This window comes from Strix aluco, unplaced genomic scaffold (genome assembly GCF_031877795.1).
Source record: "Strix aluco isolate bStrAlu1 unplaced genomic scaffold, bStrAlu1.hap1 HAP1_SCAFFOLD_85, whole genome shotgun sequence".
NCBI lineage: Eukaryota > Metazoa > Chordata > Aves > Strigiformes > Strigidae > Strix > Strix aluco.
This window is the reverse complement of record NW_027436646.1, coordinates 533,451-547,178: the sequence shown is the minus strand read 5'-3', so window position 1 is coordinate 547,178 and position 13,728 is coordinate 533,451. Positions and strand designations below refer to the sequence as shown.

The window sequence follows — 13,728 nt, the reverse complement described above, 5'->3', positions numbered from 1 at the left end:
AGTGAGAGATTGGTAATTGCGGAGGAAAACTTTTCTTTTAAATTTTTTAAAGTGTAAGTACGGATGCGTTATGTTTCTTTATAAGCTGCCAGCTGTGAGGTTTGGAGCCTTTTCAACCCTTGTGCTGTCTGACAGTGCTACAGGTTGTGTGTGTACCGTGACCAGGTTTTGCTTTGTGTGCCATTCTGGATACCCTTCTCTTAAGGTGTCTGCAGCTCTAAACTCTGTTGTCAGGATAAGCAGAATTACAATAACGTATCCCAGTATACAAGTACATTTTAGAGGCTACAGCCGGGCAGTATACCTGTTTACCCCAGAACATCTAAGGTAATTACAGTGCTGTATGACACAATGTGCAGACAGATGGACAGTTTGCATCTTGTGTTTTACATGCTATTAGTGGTTCAACCTGACTTATCTGAATGCTGGGCTCATATGAATGCTTTGAATTCCAGCTTTACATACATAGCTTAATGTTTGTATTTTGCCCCTTAGGTAAAAAAGCACAGAGTGAGAGCATAATCTCGACAAATCACACTTTAAAATAAGCTTATATTTAAAACAACTAAACTGTCAGTTACCTAACAACTATGTTTCCTGTCAAGGTCTGGTAAGAGTTTTGCCCTGTGACTTTGTGTAGCTGATGAGGAAGACTTCTAGATCGGGACAGCACAGGTATGTTTCTTTCCAGTAGTAGCTTATTCCCAACTTGGTGTTTGTTCAAGCTTTGTCAGTATTTCAGGCCAAGTTTTTCCTGGTTTTCATATAGTTGTCTGACAAAAATAAGAACTGTAGATTAAACTAAACATTGCTGCTTAGTTTATGTATAGCTTTACCTCATTTGCCTCTTGGTGAAGTTTGTCTGGCTTCATGAAGCCTTGTATCTGCCTTTTACAAGCTAGATAGGAAGGCTGAACTGTTAAATGTTTTGACACCAAAGTGCTGGCATATTTCAGGTTTTTTGCTGGGCGGAACAAAAATATTACGACTGCTTAATAGGCAACGCCTTTTCTGAACCAGCCCTGGTCTGTCCACTGTTTTAATGAATGCTGTGTGTTCTCCATTAGTATTTAGAGACAAAATATATATACGTGGCTGTAGCATAGACATGGGAATGTAGTATTAGACCATTGACTCATCATGTCCAAAGCTTCAAAACTGTAGGAGACCATGTGGTAGATGTCTAATTGCTGGAATGCTTGCTGCCATAGTCTATGAGCCCAGTGAGTTGCTGTCATAGTCTGTGAGCCCAATGAGTTAAACTTAATTCATAACAAAAGCTGCCAAGCCACGTCTGTAACATCACAGGAAAAAGCAACTGGAGAGTGAAGGGCAGACAAAATATGCTAATATTTTGAAATAAAATGCACTTTTTAAAGATTATTTTGAAATCTACCTGTCTACTATCAACACTGAATCAATTTACTTTCATTTTCTATAGCAAATTTTCACTGCCCAGATTCTGAGATGCACAAAAATCATTAAATTTTGGATTAATAGATGAATTGCTGATCTATAAAATGACTGAAAAAGTTACTAAAAAGCAATTCTGTAACTTGCCCTCTGGCATGAGGTCTAATTTTCTAGTGTCCCCTTAATAGCTAAAACTATATGCTAGTCTTCAGAATTTTTCTGAACTCTGTCATGCATTAAGCTACATTGTGTTATATTTATAATACCAATTATTTATCAGGTCCTGCAGAGATAACCATGAAGTCTGGGTTACTCTTGCAATGAACTTTTATTCTAAATGGACACAATAATGGGATGATGGAGAAACGGATGTGGAACAATATGATTGTTTGGTGTTTTTATTTTTTAATTCTATCTTCCTTGTCAAACATGGGTTTTAGCAAGGTTGTGGTATATGTGTAAGGCTTTTTCCCTCGTAAACAGTTGCTTTGCATTGAAAGAAGAATGGCTGGTCTTGTTTCATCGTGATGTGAACTCCATTGCAGACCCTCTCCCCAGCTATCAGAAACTTGCTGTGTAAATTTTGAATAGGATAAAGAAAGCTTTCTCCTTAAAGAAACTGCAGCTATCAGTTTCAAATTGGCTTGTCTTATATAAGAGACTTCAGAAGCTCTATGTTATGTGATCAGAAAACAAAAGAAGGATTTTATTTTATCTCGCAGGATGGAACCAAATTTGGATAAAGAGGAATTTTTCAGACCATCCTATATTGCTAGTGCTGAGCCACTTCAAAGAACAGGGCCAGTAAGTGTGGAAGACCTTAAAACTCTCTGGTGATTTTTCTTTGGTTTCTTCAGACTCGGACACAAGCCAGGTAAGAAAGCTTTAACGTTTGCATTGTTTGGATATTTTTTAATAAGCTTAGTCTTTTCATCAATACGAATAATCAGAATTTTACAGAGAAGATGAAAAGCATATTTAGTATGTTTTTAATTTGGAGGAGATAGATAGGATTAGACTAAGTTGTGTGGCACTGCATTGATACCTTATTGGGCGCATCAGTCTTGGAGCAGCTTAATCATAGAATGTTTTTGTGGGTTTCATTCTTGATTTCTCATTGCCTTAGTGTCGTGTGTGTGTGTATATATATATATGCTGCAAGATTATGAACTCTTAAGTTATCACAGCGAACTTCTGCAGAGGCCTAAGCACTTGTGAAAACTGATGTAGTGAATTACTTTTGCTTCTCTTGTCATCAAATAAGTCTGTTCAAAGTAGCCTGGTGAAAATAAAACTGCCTTAAGATGCTAGCTATCCAACAAAGAAGCTAGTCAAATTTCTAACTTCCTTATTTTTTTTTTATTTAAGAGGAACGTTTTGGAGCCTAAGGGACACATACAAGTTTGCCTGCATATTAGGCCATTTACATCGTTGGAGAGAGAAAATGAATTGCAGGTGTGACATTTATATAGCTTGAAAATGCCTTAAATGTATGCTTGGGGTTTTTGGTTTGTTTTTTCCTCTAAGCTGAGCTTTTCATACACTTTTCATGCCTGCATTGTTTCTGGTTCCTTTTAATAGAGCTGTGTTTCGATTGAAGATTCAACAAGTGTCATACTGAAGCCACCCCAATATTCTTTGAGTCGACTGAGTGAAAAAACTGTTGGACAGAAGTTCACTTTTTCACAAGTAAATGAATTGTCTTTAAAAATTTTTAATCTTTTCCTGGAAAAATTTGTTTAACTTTATATTATTAAATAACAAGCCAACTAGATTTTTAAACTGTCAATAGTCTTTAAGATTATAAACATACAGAATTTAAAGGATTCTTTAAAAGTCTCTAATGATTGCTGAAACAAAATAAAGATGTTTCTTGGTAATGCTCAGGTGTTTGCCCCTGAAACAACTCAAGAAGAATTTTTTGAAGGCACCATGAAGCAACCAGTGCAAGACTTCTTAGATGGATATAATCGTCTTATTTTTACATATGGCGTTACAAATGCTGGGAAAACCTACACATTCCAAGGTATAAGTAGAAATGTGTTCTTGAATGAAATTCCTTTTTTTTTTTTTTTTTTGAGAGGATTACTTCTAGCAGAAATATTATAACTCTTTCCTTTATTTAAGCTGTAGGCCCTGTACATTGGCTTCTCTTGAATAATAATAAATAGCCTTTGAAAGTCTCCTTCCATAACCAATATCACTAAACTGCCAACTGACAGTCACTGCCAGAGTTTACGTAAACATACAGTGGTATTGCTTTGTAAGGCTGTAATAATTTCAACCAGGTGTATGTGACTTCTTTTTTCCTCCAAGTATCTAGAGGGTGGAGGGGGGAGTTAAGAAAATATGTGTTCTGTATATCAGAATGTGAAAAGTGTGTAAGTCCAGACTCATATTTTTTTAATCATTATTATAAAGGTCATATGCATCTTATATGCATTGTCTCCAAATAAGGAATAGTATTTGAGTCCGTTTCAATTATTACAGGCAGAGCATAAATGTTTTGAAACATATTTGAGTACTTCCAAGTATTTCTGTCTTGTCTCGAGTTTCTGAGTTTATCAATAATATCCTAGGAGACCTTGTCTCCTGATGTACTGTTTCTGTACTGTTAAAGCTCAATATCCTTTCTGGTTGGAAGATGTCATTCTTTAATTATTTTTCAAAACATTTTAACAAATAAGGTGGCTTGATTTAGATGGAAACAATTTCTCCTGTAATAAAATGGCAGTTCTAGATTCTATAATGCTTATTTTATACACAGAAGTAGTAGAAGGACAATATGTCTTATGCCATATGAAATTGATCTTCATTGAAGTGACATTGTCTTCTAAGTGATCTTCTGTTAGGTAGATTATAACTAAAGACTACTGCCACTATTTTCAGTTATCATTAATCTGGGGCAATGATGGCATGCTCTGTCCTAATAAATAATAGGTAAATAACAACCCCCCAAAATTCCTAAAGTGTACAGTCCCGCATGCTTGGCTAGTTTGGGCTATATTGTGTGGGTTTTCAAGACTTTTTGATTCATGTCTTTTCAGACTCTGCAGACTTTTTCATGCTATTATATTTTTCTAGGACTTAACTATCAACTTGTGATAAGAACTGTCAGGGCAGAATGTTGCCTACGGGGTGCCATGATTTCCTCTTCTGTTATTCCCAGTATTGTCAATATAGCCTTTCCTTTCTGGCAGTACATGGCAGTCTGTATTCAGTCAATGGCAAGGGACTTAAGTGAAAGATGCAACAGTTTTTTAGGACTGTTTGTTGTTTGCCAGTGATTGCTACTTTGTTCATGTGAGGTTGAATTACAAGTGGCATTACGAGAAACAAAAAATTACGAGTAGATGAGGAGAAACAAATGTAATCCAACAGTACTTTAGTATGTTATTTGGTTCCTAGCTTGGTGTTTGAGTGCCAGCTAGATTTTACATAGGTTCTGACTTGGGCAACACAGCTAGTGCTGTAACTGGTGAAAGCCCATCTGTCTCAGGAGCGGTAGGAGTTATCAGAGGCTGGAAGATAATGCTGTCAGTCTGAGACAGGATAGTTGTTTCTCTTCCATTCTCCCCTCTTTCCTCTCCTCTCTGGTTTAGAAATCAAAGTTAAGTGAACCCTTTTTAAACTTGCATCTGGATTCAGAAAGATCAAGTGTTCACCGAGGCTTTTATCTGACTCCTTTTTGCCTTTCATGTGCAAAAGTAGGATGCTTTGGTAGGAAAGGGTCTGGGACAGGGAAAGGAGTGAGTCTTCACAAGGCTTCTAGAACTTTTTTGGTAGGGTCTGTGGAATTAGTACAGGACTGCAGCTGAGAGAGGAGTCATCAGTTGTATTTGCAGATTACTTCCTTGAGAGAGAGAGTGAAGGCAGCCTATGAAATGCAATTGAAAAACTGCAAATCTCTATTGAATGTGCGTTGGTTGTGGTTGGTTTGTTTTTTGTTTTTTTTCCTTAAGGCTAAGTTTATGCAGAACACCCCATCAGTTTTTATGTTCTGCCCCTTACTGTCTAAGGGGTAGAGCATGAGCTGTTGCTGAAAGCCAAATACCTTTCAGAACACCAATGACATTGCTATTACCTTGAGAATAAAAAACCCACTGCTTCGTGCTGTAAGTGGCCTCCAAATCCATCATGTATGCCTTGAGATTAGAGTTGCTTATCTTTCTGTCTTTGTTTATTTGTATATCTTGTTCACAGTAATAATTAGGGTCTTTCTTTGGTATGTTGCTTTCAGGGACAGAAGATGACATCGGTATTCTGCCAAGGACTATGGATATGTTGTTTAAAAGTATTCAAGGGAGGCTATACACAGCAATGGATTTCAAACCCCATCGGTGCAGAGATTATATAAGGCTGACTAGAGACCAAGTGAAAGAAGAAACTGCTATTAAAAATTCAATACTTCGCCTAACAAAAGAGGTAGGGGAGCACTTCTTTCTGTACTGACGAGTACATGCATCTTTAGATAGCTCAATGTTACCATGTTCATTTTTCAATGGGAAGCAACTCTCTGTATTTAAGTATGGACGTGTCTTTGCTGTCAGGTAGCTCTTCAGATGAGCAGCAAAGTGAGCAATATTGCTGATGAACCCTGTTCTGTGAATTTCTGCCTTGTGGCTGAATACTTTATAGAATGTAAACACTAAGGTTTTTTTCTATAGTTTGAGCATCTGATAATTTATCCTCTGGGGTTACTGGTGCTTAATAAGGATGGAATGCAAATAGTCTCGCCATCTGCGGGGATGCTAGTAGGTCTTCTCCTTTAAACAATTTACTCTCTTCCAGGATACTTGAAAGAAATGAATGATTTTGAGGTTGTTCCCCTCTTCCAGTCTATGCCAATAACCTCAAAGGAAGCAAAGGGTTTTTTGGAACAGCAGAGCTATAAAGCTGTTGGATTTCTAAAGATTTGAATTCAAACAGGTTTCTGCTGGACTTTATTCTTAAACAGTTCACTATTGAGTAGTCCAGAAATACACTTCAGTTTCATGAATTGCTTGGAACTCTAAAGCTGTTTAGTCCAATTACAGTTGTGGGGATTTGTATTTTGTATAAGCATACCTTTTTCCTGGTGTCTTTAACTCTGAAATGAATGCAATAATGTAAGAAAACTGAGCATATGCTAGGAATTGGAACTAGAAATGGATTGCAGTGCATTTTTTATTTTTAGTGAAAAGAATTATCTGCCTAGTGGTATGCTGGGTTATAATACAGTGGTGTGGCTGTTGTGGGATGGAATCTATCTGTTACCTTGATTTTTATCCGAGTTACTTAACTAGAATTCTCCAGTGTGGAAGGCAGGTGGCAGCAGAATTCTTCAAGACTTCACTTCAAAAGCACAGGCATATGTTCTATCTAGCTCTAGCAGTCTTTAAGGGCTTCAGAAAAAACGATCATGTATGTGTCCCCTGTAGTTTTGCCACTAAATCTCTAAGCTGAAGTATTGTTCTTATAACAACAGTTTTCAAAGTTTGCACCTACTTCAACAGAGAGAGGTTTGGGTGGGTGTTTTATATGCGTAAAGCTTAAACCTGAAAGTTTTGATTACACACATATTTAACTATTTCAGGAATTGCTTTATGGAATCCCAGCTTTATATGACATATGCTCTTGACAAAACATTAAAAAAACCCAACCCAAATCACACCTGTTTTTTTAATCCATGTTTCTTCTCTTAAGCATACTGGTTTTGGTAGACGAGTTGCACTTCTTTGCAGTTCTGTGCCTAAAAAAACCAAACAACCAAAACTAAGAGTGGGAATGGAGTGTGTGTGTATTAACCTCTATCTGTAGGGATTTGTTTTACTTTTTTTTTTGTTTTTTTTTTTTAAAGAATTCAGCAGAAGGAAGTTTTCCTTCTCTTTCTAAAACCTGGGCTTTATTTCAACTGTGATACAGCCTGTATCATGTAGTAGTAAGTTGTTCACTTAATTTCTTAAGTGAACAAGTGTTCTACATTTACCTCTATTTCTGAGAGTTGACCTAGGAAGCCGTAAGATACGGAATCCTGAATTAGCAAAATACCAATACTAAAAAATTTCCAGACTCTCTAGATTCACCAGGTTAAGAATAATGTGTAAACTACAACTGGAGTTCCGCAAATCATCCTGTTAAATCACCCTGTTTCTCTGTGGGGTCCCACCCCTCTATTTTTCTGTGGCTAGTTTTCCTCTGGCTCAGGGAGCTGAAGTGCTCTGTACTGTGATAGGGCCTGATGTAAGGGAAGTGTCAGGGATGAGTATTAAGGTAAGAACAATCCTTTCAATAGGAGTGAACAGGTGCATTGAACTAGACATGATGCCTAGTCAGGATCTTTGTATTGGCATATTGCAACTACACTGTATTACTGTCTAGTAGGAGCTGTTACAAAAGGAACTGGTGATCTACTGTCAACGATGTATCTTAAAGCCTCTGTTCTCTTTTGTAGGTAGACCATCAAGATAGCACTAACAGCAAAGCACCAGTTGGTTGTAAGGGTATGTTTTATATTAAAGAATTGCAATTAAAGCAGGCAAAGAAGCTTTCTTAAAGTCAACAACTGACTTCTGGCCTATGTTAATAATAAAATGACTGCTTGGCATTTTTATATGCCTGTGAATTGGATAGTGATCAATTTATCTGGCCAGAAAACACAAGGATAAAATGGTTAGAAGTTTACCTGAACAGACATTCAATGAGATGAAACTATGGCAAGGAAAAATAGTACTACTTATGCTATGGTTTCTAGTGGTATCCTGACCCTGTATGTAATTAGATAAACCTAATTCTAGCATTTAAAAACTCCCTAAATACTAGGTTTGCTTTAAAATGTTAGAATGATATGTACTTGTCAGTTTGATTCTTTTAAAGACATTGAAGAGACTTGAATAATTCTAACAAAGCTGCATGTTTTTGATAGAATTTGCAAGTGGGAAAGGAAGTGGTAGATGAGGTGTCTGGCAAATATGTAGGGTAAGCATGTGACTTCCAGATATTTAAGAAAGGGGAGAAAAGTTTCAAGGGATTTTTGTCTGGGGTAAGTGCTTTTTAGAAGGCTGCTGTAATATCAGTTTTCACTTATTAATTTTTTGAATAAAGTTTATTTTACAAGGTCTATACTGACTTGTAATATTTTGTACTTGACAGATTTGGAAGAACTCTTAAAAGGCTCAGAACAATCTAGCACAACTGTGAAAAATCACGTGAAATTTTCTCTTTGGGTTTCATTTTGTGATATTTACAATGAATGTTTTTATGATCTACTGATTCCTATGTCAAATAACAAGAAAAGAAAAACACTACGCCTTGCTCAAGACATCAAGGGATGTTCTTATGTAAAAGGTGATTAGAATACATTGCAAATTGCCAAACGTGTAATTTGAGAAGTCAGTCTTCCTGTAATAATATTTATTTCTAGATTAGAAAACTCCTAACTGCATTCACTGTGGCACTAGAAATGTCTGCCTTGGGTCTGAAAGGTAACAATCTACATACACAGAAGTATCTGTACCTTTAATAGTGTTTTCTCTCTGTTGTTAACTGTAACTCTTAAAAGCCTGCGTGCACTCCACTGACTTGATATTTCTCTGAAATGGGAGAAATATTGAGAACAATTGACAAATTTTTTAGTGTTTTGGTTTTTTCCATTTTCTTAAAAAAGACTCCAAATTCTTACCTATAGTTATAATTGGCTCAACAGTTCTATTTTGTTAGTATTTTCAGAGAATATGTGAGAAAGTTCAGTCTGACTGCAAATTACATTTTACAGTACTCTAATGAAGCCTGTGATGTGATTTGTTGTGGGTTGGGGGAGGCGGGGGGTTAGCAGAACTCTAACAGTTCAGTGTTTGTTTCTGGCCATGGAAATAACAGGTTTCAAATCCTATTTGATTTATAGGTTCTTTGAAAAATCAAGACACCAATTCTAGATTAAAGGCTTTTTTGGAGGTGTTTGGCCTGCTCCTTTTATCTTTTATATGCCAAATTATAATTCAAAAAGCTGAATCAGATGATAAACCCAACTCCTTCATTTCTTCAAAGACTAGAAGAGGTGTGAAGTAGGAAATAGTCTGCTTTGAGCTATGCTTCAGCATAATCTCTTTTTATAACATTTGGAGGTATAAGGCTGTTCCTGATGTTCTTGAGGAAAACCAGCTGATGATTTTCTTATTTTTCTTCGTCACAGCTGGTATTTTTGCTAGTACAATTTTGGTGACCTCTAGTTTAACAGAGGCCATAATGTTCATATTCTAAGTTCCATTAGTAGGGATGTAGGTATTTACTCTAGCCCATACCAAGGTGATATACAGTCATCATATTGCAGACAAAATTCTTCACTGATTTTCTTTTTTTTTTTTTTTTAACTTGATGGCCCTGAAAGATGTCTAGGTGATTTTCCCCCCGCACCCTCAAAATCGTAGGCTAAACCAGAGAAGCTGTCCAGGTAGAATTCTGCCTTGATGAGTATGAACATAGGGCGTTCATGCTCATATTAGACCCTATGCTTTGGCTTTTCAGAGTGGAGGCTAAGGTTGCTCACTTAATTTGGATGGAGCATATTTCTGTGTGCTAATAGGATGAAATGATGAGAGATATGTGCCCTTCCTTTCCCATGGAAGGAAGAATCTTGATTTTGTCGTCACATAATTTCTGTCTGAAGCATGCTTAGTAAAATGTTTTTGTCTCAAATAAACGTATTATTCTTGGTGTGCATACGTTATCCCCTAATCCCTTCTTTCTTTTTGATAATGATATTTACAAGATTACTGTGTTTGTTCTTCCTAAAGGTCTGCAGTGGGTTCAGATTTCTGATTCTAAAGAAGCTTTTAGACTTCTAAAACTGGGGTTGAAACACCAGAGTATCGCAAGCACGAAGCTAAATACTTTCTCCAGCAGAAGGTGAGAAACTTTTTGAATAACACTGGGCATAGGATGGTGTCTGGGAGGAAGGGGGAACTAAAATATGGATTGTGGCTTTTAGGAGGGGAAGAGGCTTTAACAGGGTCTAGATATCTAGGTTTGGCATCCTTTAGCACTGTGTGACCCAATGTTTTAGTCAAAAGGATTCAATCCGTCAGTAAGATGAACCTGTACAAAAGCTAACAGATTTATCAAATACTGTCCTTCAGGCAAAAGCACTTAGCTTTATTCCATCTAAATGTCTGAGGAAAAAGCAAAATAAAGGCTACACCAGCATCTCTTTAAAAGTTTGTATCTGATAGAGTATATGCTGAGACAAGTTGACAGATTCAACAGTGTTTTGAACAGATGTTGTGGAGGCTAAAAATATTTTGAAGGTATTAGTCTACTTTATCTTCTCTGCTGATTTAAACTTTTCCTTTTAGTCACAGCATATTCACAGTTAAGATACTAAAAGTTGAAGATTCAGGAGCCCCACAAGTGACCCGAGTCAATGAGTAAGTTCAGAGCAGAGACCCTCTCTTCTTTTGTGATGAAGTTGTCAGTTATCTTCTGTGTTGGTGTACTGGTACTGACTATATACCCAGTGCTTCCTGGTAGAAGCTCATGCACTTTCTACCCACTTCCCACTCCTTTTCCCCACTTTCTACAATCATGTAGTACTTGGCCCTCTATCTCCAGCCATCAGGTTGCAGTGCTGTTCTATATCTTGTCCCCTCTGTTCAGCACAAGTTTCTGTTAGCCTGCTATATACCTGAACTCGTCTAAGTCCTCAAAAGGAAGAGGATGGTGTGGGGGGGAGGGGAAATAAGAAGTGTGTTGGGAAAAGATTTGTCAGGAAGTAATGTAAAATTTGATTGGGAAAGCAACACTGAAAAGAATGGAAGTGTTTGTGCAGATGAAGATCAAGAAATTCTTCCTCTAAAAACAGTGATCATTTTAAAAAGTGAATAATTTGTGCATGTTCTAAGGTAAATAAAGGGAGTTTTCCTTATCTGTTTTCAGATTGTCACTGTGTGATCTTGCTGGTTCAGAAAGATATGCCAAGACCCACAATGAAGGTCATAGATTGAAAGAGAGTGGAAATATAAACACCTCTCTTCTGATTCTAGGCAAGTGTATTAACGCACTCAAGAATTCTCAACAGTCAAAGTAAGTCCTTGTACGAATTGCAAACTGGTTGTGGCTTTTAGGTATTACCTACAATGTTTAAAATATGCAATGCTAATACTAAGTTTTTGGTGGAAATGATGTATAGACTTGTTGATCTACCAAAGTTATCTTAAACTTGCCTTGTTCTGCTCTTTAAATCATCAATTCTAATCTCCTTTAAGCATGCTATTGTATATTTTAGCAATTTAACTTTACTCCTCTGAGCTTGGTTTATCAAAAAATCAAACTTTGGAATAAGTTTAAACCCCCCTTTTCACCAGTGTCATAGTAAGTGTCAAATTTTTAGCCTTTTATTACTCCTTATGAACTAACTCAACTGTCTATACTTCTAGTGTAACATTTTTTCATCAGCAGAACATTGCTGTGCTATCATAACTGTGCACCATTTGACAAAATTTGTCTGGTTTTTAATAAATACTGACATAACTTTTAACACTCTCCTCCTGATCCAGCTAACCATATGCAGACAAAAGAAAGCCTTCCTACTATTTATGTCCTACCTTGGGGATCTAAATAAGAGTGAAATAATACAAGAAGCTAGTTGTCTAAAAAACAGTACAATATATAGTCACAGCTGGTTATAACTGTCCAGGAACTGCTTTCTCCACATGTTCTCATTTGCAGCTCTACTTCTGTCCCAGAAGTTAAATGAACCCAGTCTGCTGATGGATGTGCTTTGCCAAATTCACTTACCCCGTAGCACTCTTCCTGACAGCCTGTTCAAAGTCTGTAACACCTTAAGATGAAGAAGCTTTGCTAGTGTGTGTTCCTGATTATGTTCTGTGAATTTACAGTCTGTCTTATTTTCCTGTTCTTTCCAGATAGGAAGGATGCATTAAAACTAGCGGCTGCTTAGAGGGCTGTTAATGTATTCAGAATGACTTCTTCTGATCCCAATAACTTGGAATTTTAAGAGATCATGCTTCAGAGCATTTCTTCTATATTGTTAAAGTGTTAATACATGCCCTTTGCAAGTTGAATAGGAAATAGAAACTTTCTTAAAATTATTTTGGACTACCAGTCCTGCAGCAAAGCTATTTGTGAGCTGTCTATGTACTCTGGTAGGAGTGTCGCTGCCTTCCTGAGTTCTGTAGCACTGTCCATGTAACTGAATAGCTGTTATGTGTCCAAAATGCAGGCAACCTATTTGGTGGCAAGTGTGCGTTCAGTCATGTTTTAGGAATTCTCATAAAATTTCCTATAAGCATCAAAAACTACATCCCCAGCTGTTAAATTCAAGGGCACAAATTGTGATTTTTTTTTTTTTTTTTTTTTTTTTTAGGAAGTGCCAAACTGCTGGGAGATTAGGAAGAAAGTTCTGAAAAGTATCTCCATGTGTTTGGTGTATGCTCATTTTCTTGCCTAGGCACTTGCTCTTGTCCATTCTCAGAGGCCGGATACTGAGTGAGAGAGATCTCTGATGTTGGATACTGCATGCCTAGAACTAGATATGTTCTCTTCATTAATGTGGAAGGGAAGAGAGAGGTTGGGGTATAGTTTGGTGTAGCATGAGGCTGTGTGACCTGCCCAAGGCTAAACGTTGAACACTTTCAGTTTAAGTGCTCCCATTGGTTATATTGCTATAGCCTATCTAAGATAATGGCTAAAGCCACAGTCACAACAGCCACATGGTCTCTCTACAAACAGCTGCATCTAGTCCAAAACAATTTTAATTTATTTAATGACTACTACTTTAATAAATATTTTTAAGTCTTCATGCTGGGTAGCTTTTACACTGACTGGAAATTATTAAACATCTGGTCATCTGTTCTTTTGTCTTTAAAGGTCGCAGCAGCGCATACCCTTTCGGGAAAGTAAACTAACTCATTTCCTTCAAGGATTCTTCAGTGGAAAGGGGAGTGTATACATGATAGTAAACATAAGCCAATGTGCTTCAACGTATGATGAAACACTCCATGTGTTAAAGTTCTCGGCCATTGCACAAAAAGTAAGTGTGTTGAAGTTTATCTTGATCAGTACTTCTGATTTGCCTTTAAAGAGCAGATTCCCTCACTCCTAAGAATATGAATTTAGTGACTGGGTTTTTCTGTCTCATGTTGCAATCGTATTTTCTGATTGCTCCTAGTCAGGCTTTATTTCCTTGTAAAGCTTTTAAAAAGGCTTTGTTGGTACATATATTTCCTATTAAAAATCCGTAATTCCCATAAAATATCCAGCCTGACAAGACACTTGCTATATTTGGAAGAAATTCCATGAGATCTGGGTGAATTTTTCTTC

General features: G+C 36.9%; 1 pseudogene; it reads left to right on the top strand.

Annotated features, from left to right (window-relative positions):
- Positions 1–655: 655 nt before the first annotated feature.
- LOC141919109 (kinesin-like protein KIF20B) overlaps positions 656–13,728 on the top strand; it is a 35,881-nt pseudogene continuing 22,808 nt past the window's right edge.